The 7500-nt window shown below is 49.6% G+C and overlaps 3 non-coding genes across 3 annotated transcripts in view; all 3 read left to right on the top strand.

Moving 5' to 3' along the window:
• Positions 1–2066: 2066 nt before the first annotated feature.
• LOC124319959 lies at positions 2067–4361 on the top strand. The gene has a single exon (XR_006913652.1). It is a non-coding gene; the product is annotated as a small subunit ribosomal RNA (ribosomal RNA).
• Positions 4362–5299: 938 nt separating this feature from the next.
• Positions 5300–5452, top strand: LOC124319955. The gene has a single exon (XR_006913647.1). It is a non-coding gene; the product is annotated as a 5.8S ribosomal RNA (ribosomal RNA).
• A 641-nt stretch (positions 5453–6093) lies between these two features.
• The window catches only part of LOC124319957, a 4576-nt gene continuing 3169 nt past the window's right edge, over positions 6094–7500 (top strand). The window contains exon 1 of the ribosomal RNA XR_006913649.1: positions 6094–7500. This exon is cut by the window's right edge and continues 3169 nt beyond it. This is a non-coding gene — a ribosomal RNA (large subunit ribosomal RNA).

Raw genomic sequence — 7500 nt, 5'->3', positions numbered from 1 at the left:
GCTTGCACTGTCTTTGTTTTTTTTTCACTGCTTGGATCGCGGCTTTGCTCTAACCAGTTTAGCCCCATGCGATCAAAAAGTCTTAAAAAAAAAAACCGTTGAACGGAGACGAACTCGATGAGCTGTCGGTGTGTGAAATATCATTCCTTCGGTAAAACCGTTTTCGAAATTTCCGATGGTCGGTATATGTAAAAATATATCCGAACCGCGATGTGGACGGGAATTCAAACGCCCGCTTCACCGATTGGTGCGACAGCTGAGAAGCTCGTCACTCGATCCAACGACTCTTGGTCGAAAAGTTCAGAAGAGGTGCGCGCGTCAAACATTTTTTTGGTTTCGGACGTTTCGTTTCTTCGGCACGTGTGGTTTGTCTGTGGCCGTCTGTGAGAGAAATCGGACGCTTGTTCTTTGTTATTTTACCGTAACAAGACAAGACGGGAAAGATTCTTTCTTCCAAACTTACGGCATCATAACCATCAGCGTTTACCGTCAGCGACGATACGGAAGAGAAAAGAAAATGGTGCGCGTCTTTTCACTTTTTGACACCGTATCAAAAAAAATTACCGTTCAGGCGGAAATGTGTGTGTGTGTGTGTGAGCCGAGAGATAAAAAATAAAAAAGCCACCAAACAGAACGCTTTCAAATTATTTCGTGCGGCGTGCGCATATTTCACATTTTGCCGTTTGACGGAAGCTCGTTGTGTGGAACACAGAAGTGGAGATGGACGGAGTTGAAGGGGGGCGAAGACGGCCCGGTCGGACAAAGTCAAGAGATTGAAATATACGAGAGAATTGGGTGGAAGTGATGGCAAATCTATAAAATTCAAAAATCGGATGAGATGCGAGGACCGCAAAATGTGGCGTCGACTCTGACTCTCTTTTACTACGAACTTCCCTTCGACGGAAGATATCGAGAGCTGAGCTGAGCGCCCGCTGAGTATGGCCGGCGTAATTACAAACGAGTTACGGTTGGAGCTATATCGATTGTACGTATCCCGAACGTTCATCGAACAAGCCAGATCAACTCGGCGCCCGGTAAGATGTACGCTCAGTTATGGCCATGACACACGAAGGGAGAATTCAAACGGCTGTGAGTGTACGGCCCGCCCGGAGTTGTGTGTAGGCAGTGACCTCTCAAGAAAAAACGTAAAAAAATTTTTTTTGACAGTCACCGGTCTGCGACAAGTAATCAGTACGAAACTTGGGTGCAATGCAAAAAACATTTTGAGAATCCTTGCTTGACAACAACGAATCTAACACGATAAAAAAACGATCCCCATCGGTGTACCGCTTGCTTTTCTCGCGCTTCGGCGCAGAATCGCTTATTCAGCTGCCCTTGGAATATGTTCGTTTCGTGCATACTTGATCTCGGTCATTCTTCGGTGAACTCTTAAAGAATTGCGCACTTTTATAGGGGTAGTCTGGTTGCTTGTCTCGACTTGAAATGATTTGTTTTTTTCCGCCCATGACTTTCTATACGATGCCTCTATGCTGGCCTCTGACCGCGGTTGTTCCGAGTTTTCTCTTTCTCTTCGAAAGTCTTTGCGGAAAATTCTGCCTCGTGTGACCGTTGAGCGGTGAGGTGTGTGTGTGTGTGTGTGTCGTGCGGGGTGATGCGAGAGTGTGCCTCGGCGGTGGAAAAATAAAAATAAAACTCTGAGCCCACAAAAATTTAAAAGATGTATGCTTGTCAGCTTAGTAAAGCAGGCTTGACTTATGAGCATACAGCACGCCACATATGACCGTCGAAAACCGTAATACGGGAAAAAAAGTTGATGAATATATCAAGACCGGTCGAATGAATCCGATTCACTTTGGGCTCATAGACCGTTGAATGGTCTTTGACTTTGGAAATTGAAATGAAAAAAATCCAACAAACGGATCGGATCGGTGTTTCTCTTCACTGGGACTCGCTGTGACACGCCAGGCGTTGCGATCAAAAATTTTAGTTTCCGAAGAAAAAGAAAAAAAACGAAAAACGTGTTGATTTGGTGTGTGTTTGGTGATGCGTGGGCGAAATAAAAACCCGCAACTCGCCGGATGCATATCAAACAAACATACACGAAATACCTGGTTGATCCTGCCAGTAGCATATGCTTGTCTCAAAGATTAAGCCATGCATGTCTAAGTACAAGCCGCTAGACGGCGAAACCGCGAATGGCTCAATAAATCAGTTATGGTTCCTTAGATCCACTCCATCCTACTTGGATAACTGTGGTAATTCTAGAGCTAATACATGCACTCGAGCCTCGACTGCGGGCTTTCGGGCTCGCAGAAGAGGTGCTTTTATTAGATCAAAACCAGTCGGGGCCGGGCTTTCGGGCTCGCGCACCGTACCAATTTTGGTGACTCTGGATAACTTCACGCCGATCGCACGGCCTTCGCGCCGGCGACGTATCTTTCAAATGTCTGCCTTATCAACTGTCGATGGTAGGTTACGCGCCTACCATGGTTGCAACGGGTAACGGGGAATCGGGGTTCGATTCCGGAGAGGGAGCCTGAGAAACGGCTACCACATCCAAGGAAGGCAGCAGGCGCGCAAATTACCCACTCCCGGCACGGGGAGGTAGTGACGAAAAATAACGATACGGGACTCTTCCGAGGCCCCGTGATTGGAATGAGTACACTTTAAATCCTTTAACGAGGAACCATTGGAGGGCAAGTCTGGTGCCAGCAGCCGCGGTAACTCCAGCTCCAATAGCGTATATTAAAGTTGTTGCGGTTAAAAAGCTCGTAGTCGGATGTCTGTCTTCGGCCGGGCGGCGCCGCTCTGAATCAAGGGTGTTGCGTTTCACGCTCTGGGAGCCCGGGTGTCAAAGCCCGACTCTCTTCACGGTCGGACAACATCGCCGGAGTGGTGGTCGGTGCGTCGTTGTTGTATCTGCGGCCAGAGTTGGAAAGTTCTTTCGGGTTCTTTTTTAAATTTTGGTCGTAGTTGACTCGATTCGCTCCACCCAGTCAATCGTTCGGGGTGCCCTTCACCGGGTGTCTCGGGCGGCCGGCAACGTTTACTTTGAACAAATTAGAGTGCTCAAAGCAGGTGTATCCCAACGCCTGAATATCGCAGCATGGAATGATGGAATAGGACCTCGGTCCGATTTTGCTGGTCTTTTACTTTTGGACCCGAGGTAATGGTCAATAGAGACGGACGGGGGCATTCGTACTGCGGCGACAGAGGTGAAATTCTTGGACCGCCGCAAGACGAACAACAGCGAAGGCATTTGCCAAGAATGTTTTCCTTGATCAAGAACGAAAGTTAGAGGTTCGAAGGCGATCAGATACCGCCCTAGTTCTAACCATAAACGATGCCAACCAGCAATCCGTCGGAGTTACTCCAATGACTCGACGGGCAGCTTCCGGGAAACCAAAGTCTTTGGGTTCCGGGGGAAGTATGGTTGCAAAGCTGAAACTTAAAGGAATTGACGGAAGGGCACCACCAGGAGTGGAGCCTGCGGCTTAATTTGACTCAACACGGGAAACCTCACCAGGCCCGGACACTGGAAGGATTGACAGATTGAGAGCTCTTTCTTGATTCGGTGGGTGGTGGTGCATGGCCGTTCTTAGTTGGTGGAGCGATTTGTCTGGTTAATTCCGATAACGAACGAGACTCTAGCCTGCTAAATAGGTGACGGGTTTTATCAATTGAAACCGAAGGGAGTACGGAGGCGTCGGGATCAGGTGGCGGCGATTCGGGTCTCGGTGGGACTGGTTCCTTTAGTGAGGCAATCTCTCGGCTTGGTTTCGTTGTGCTTTGTTCGTCGGGTGTACGGCCTTCACGGGTTGGTTGCCTGGCGGATGAGGTATGGCGGGGCTTTGTCGGGAATGTCTCGCGGGGGCTGGCTCTATTGTTATTCGGTCGTCGTCATCCCCGGCGATACCTTCTGCTCTCGCGTCCGTCACGCAGTCTTCTTAGAGGGACAAGCGGCGTCCAGCCGCGTGACAGTGAGCAATAACAGGTCTGTGATGCCCTTAGATGTCCTGGGCCGCACGCGCGCTACACTGAAGGAATCAGCGTGTTTCACTCTCCCTGTCCGAAAGGACCGGGTAACCGCTGAACCTCCTTCGTGGTTGGGATTGGGGACTGCAATGATCCCCATGAACCAGGAATCCCTAGTAGGCGCGGGTCACTAGCCCGCGTCGATTACGTCCCTGCCCTTTGTACACACCGCCCGTCGCTACTACCGATTGAATGATTTAGTGAGGCCTTCGGACGGGCTTGTCGGGGTGCCGTCGAGTGGGGAGCAATCTCTGCCCGTGCGGTGCCTACCAACGGCGAGACTGAAAGATGGTCGAACTTGATCCTTTAGAGGAAGTAAAAGTCGTAACAAGGTTTCCGTAGGTGAACCTGCGGAAGGATCATAAACGAACAAGACAAATGTTTTGCGCATATGGCTTTGGTTGAGCACGAAACAACTAAAAGTTGCAAAACAAAAAAAACCCCATCAAAAGTCTTTCGGCGTAAGACATCGTATGAACTATGTGTGGGTTGACGGAAGAAAATCATTTATTTTGAACGGGTATCAGGCGCTCTGATGCGCGGTGGTTTAAAGCGGATTCGCCTTTTCAAATTGATTTTTCTTTCCTCTCGGCTCAAAAAAAAACACAAAGTCTTTCGATTTGGTCTATGGCCGTGAGCAAATTCTTCCTGCTTCGATGGTGAATGTCTCTATAGATTCATTCGACCTTTAGCGGCGCTCACAGTGTTGACGTTAGTAGAGTGAAGAATACGATAGCCCGCCTGGGCCGCGAGTACCGAAGGAACAATAAAGGAGATTTTATAAAGTCTTAGTCCCTAAATCAAACACTTTGAAAAATAAAAACTCGGTGGATGGAGAGTCGGAAAAAAAAAAAAAAAACATCAAGATTTTGAACGGGTATCAGGCGCTCTGATGCGCGGTGGTTTAAAGCGGATACGCCCAATCGAAATTGTTTTTTTTTTGTTTCTCTCTTCGTCTTCGGGATTTTTTGATTCTCGGTGGGGGACGAAAGTGTGAGACTTTACTCTGGACGTTCTTTTCGGGCGTAGATACTCGTGGTTGCGTGCGTGTGCGTCGTATAGACTAACACTCCAAAGCCCGACACTATGCCGTTGAAAACCGAATGTTTTTTAAGCTTGCCCTTCGCCCTCTCGATGAAGTAGGAAGAATTCAAAATCACAATAACACACTAAACCCAAATTCTAGTACGAGTGTTTATCGGAACATTTTCTTTCTGGCTTTCTTTCTCCGCCCTCGCATTCATTTGCTTGGGCGGGTTGGAGAAAAAGAGAGAGAAGAAAACGAATATGTCGTTTTATATACGACCCTGAACGGTGGATCACTAGGCTCGTGGATCGATGAAGAGCGCAGCAAAGTGCGCTAATCCATGCGAACTGCAGAACACATGGAGCATCGAAATCTTGAACGTAAATGGCGGCCCAGCTTCTCGCTCGGGCCACATCTGACTGAGGGTCGGTCGAATGATGAACGAACAGAGATTTTTTCAGTCTTGGTTTTGCATGTTGGGTCGCGGCGAGATTTATTTTTCACCCGGCCTGACCGCATAAAAGCTCCCGAATCTCTAACGTCTGGGTGCCGCGCGACTTAAGTGTCCGCGATGCCTCAAATACAAAAAAGGGGGAAAAATAAAAGAAGGTTCGCCCTGTTTTGTTTTTTTCCTCTCTATTCAAAAGAAACCTTTTTCGATGGCAAAACAGATGGGAAATTTTTGAGCCAACTCAAAAAAAAATTTTAGAAATAAACACATCTTCTCGAACAAGGTGTCGGCTGCGTGTGCGCGATATACCGCTTCAACGCGAGTTTAGTTGTGTGTGTGCGCCGGGCGTGTCGAAGTGTCGACCACCGCGAATTATCACTCACTCTAACCGCTCGTTATGCAAGCTTGGTTCGCGCACGACGCGTTGTTTCAATACAAAAAGCCGCAGGACGCCCTGTCACTTTTCGTAAATTAATTTTTGCGAATAACGAGAGACTCGCTTTATTTCGAAAAAAAAAAATTTGAACCGGCAATTATTCAATCTTTCCCGGCTTTAAAACGCCAAAGTCTGCCGAGCTAGATAAAGTGTTGTCTCCTTTTGAAAACAAACAATTCATTCTGACCTCAGTTTAGATGAGACTACCCGCTGAACTTAAGCATATCAGTAAGCGGAGGAAAAGAAACTAACAAGGATTCCCTTAGTAGCGGCGAGCGAACAGGGATGAGCCCAGCACCGAACCTCGCGCCCGGTTGAGCGGGTGCCGAGGAATGTGGTGTTCGGGAGGATCGTGCGCGTCTGTCCGGTATCTATCGTCCAAGTCTCCATGAACGGGGCGAGCAACCCACAGAGGGTGTCAGGCCCGTAGATAAGACGAGCCGAGACCGTGCATCGGATCCCTTCCCAAGAGTCGGGTTGCTTGAGCGTGCAGCCCTAAGCGGGAGGTAAACTCCTTCTAAGGCTAAATATCGCCACGAGACCGATAGCGAACAAGTACCGCGAGGGAAAGTTGAAAAGAACTTTGAAGAGAGAGTTCAAGAGTGCGTGAAACCGTTCAGGGGGTTAAACGGGTGGGCCCTCGAAGGTCGAACAAGTCCCCGCTCCCGGCACTTGGTTGTATGCCCTTAACGCTGCATGGAGACTGCCTGAATTGGCGGCTCTCTTGCATAAGTCGTTCTGCGATCGCAATAGCCACGCCAAGGTCCGCAAGTGGGGGGCCTAGTAGGACTCCGCGACCGACTGGGTGTCTGTTACACGGGGCGTCCGTTAGCGAGTTTCGTGGTTACCTTCGCGGGTGCCGCGATGACGAGCGCGGCGTTTCCCAACAGTACTGCCCGGTCGTGACCTGTCTCCTCCCGGGAGGTGTCGTAGCTTTTTTTTGTAAAAGAGAAAAAGTTGCGGTGCTCAACCTGTGGAGGCCCAGAGCGGAGAGTAGAAGTCGGGTCCCACCCGACCCGTCTTGAAACACGGACCAAGGAGTCTAACATGTGCGCAAGTCGTCGAGAAATTATCAAACTAAACTCGCGAGGCGCAATGAAAGTGAAGCGGCCCCGATGAGGGTGCATCCGCGAGGGGTGATCCCGTCTCGAACAGAGCGGGCGCAACCCCAGGGCGTCCGAATGCTCGCGAGATCTTTCCCCCTTAAAAGGGTTTGGTCGAGTCGGCCGGACGAACCCAGAGCGCACACGTTGGGACCCGAAAGATGGTGACCTATGCCTGGCCAGGACGAAGCCAGGGGAAACCCTGGTGGAGGTCCGCAGCGATTCTGACGTGCAAATCGATCGTCGGAGTTGGGTATAGGGGCGAAAGACTAATCGAACCATCTAGTAGCTGGTTCCCCCCGAAGTTTCCCTCAGGATAGCTGGTGCTCGCAAAGAGAACAAACGGAGTTTCATCCGGTAAAGCGAATGATTAGAGGCCTTGGGGTCGAAACGACCTCAACCTATTCTCAAACTTTCAATGGGTGAGAAGCCCGGCCTTTTTCCTTGATTGAGGCCGCGGCAATTGATTTGAATCTGAGCGCCCAGT

The sequence above is a fragment of the Daphnia pulicaria genome, unplaced genomic scaffold (genome assembly GCF_021234035.1).
Source record: "Daphnia pulicaria isolate SC F1-1A unplaced genomic scaffold, SC_F0-13Bv2 h1tg000227l, whole genome shotgun sequence".
NCBI classification, from domain to species: domain Eukaryota; kingdom Metazoa; phylum Arthropoda; class Branchiopoda; order Diplostraca; family Daphniidae; genus Daphnia; species Daphnia pulicaria.
Note: the sequence above shows the minus strand (reverse complement) of the source record. Positions and strands in the feature narration are given on the sequence as shown.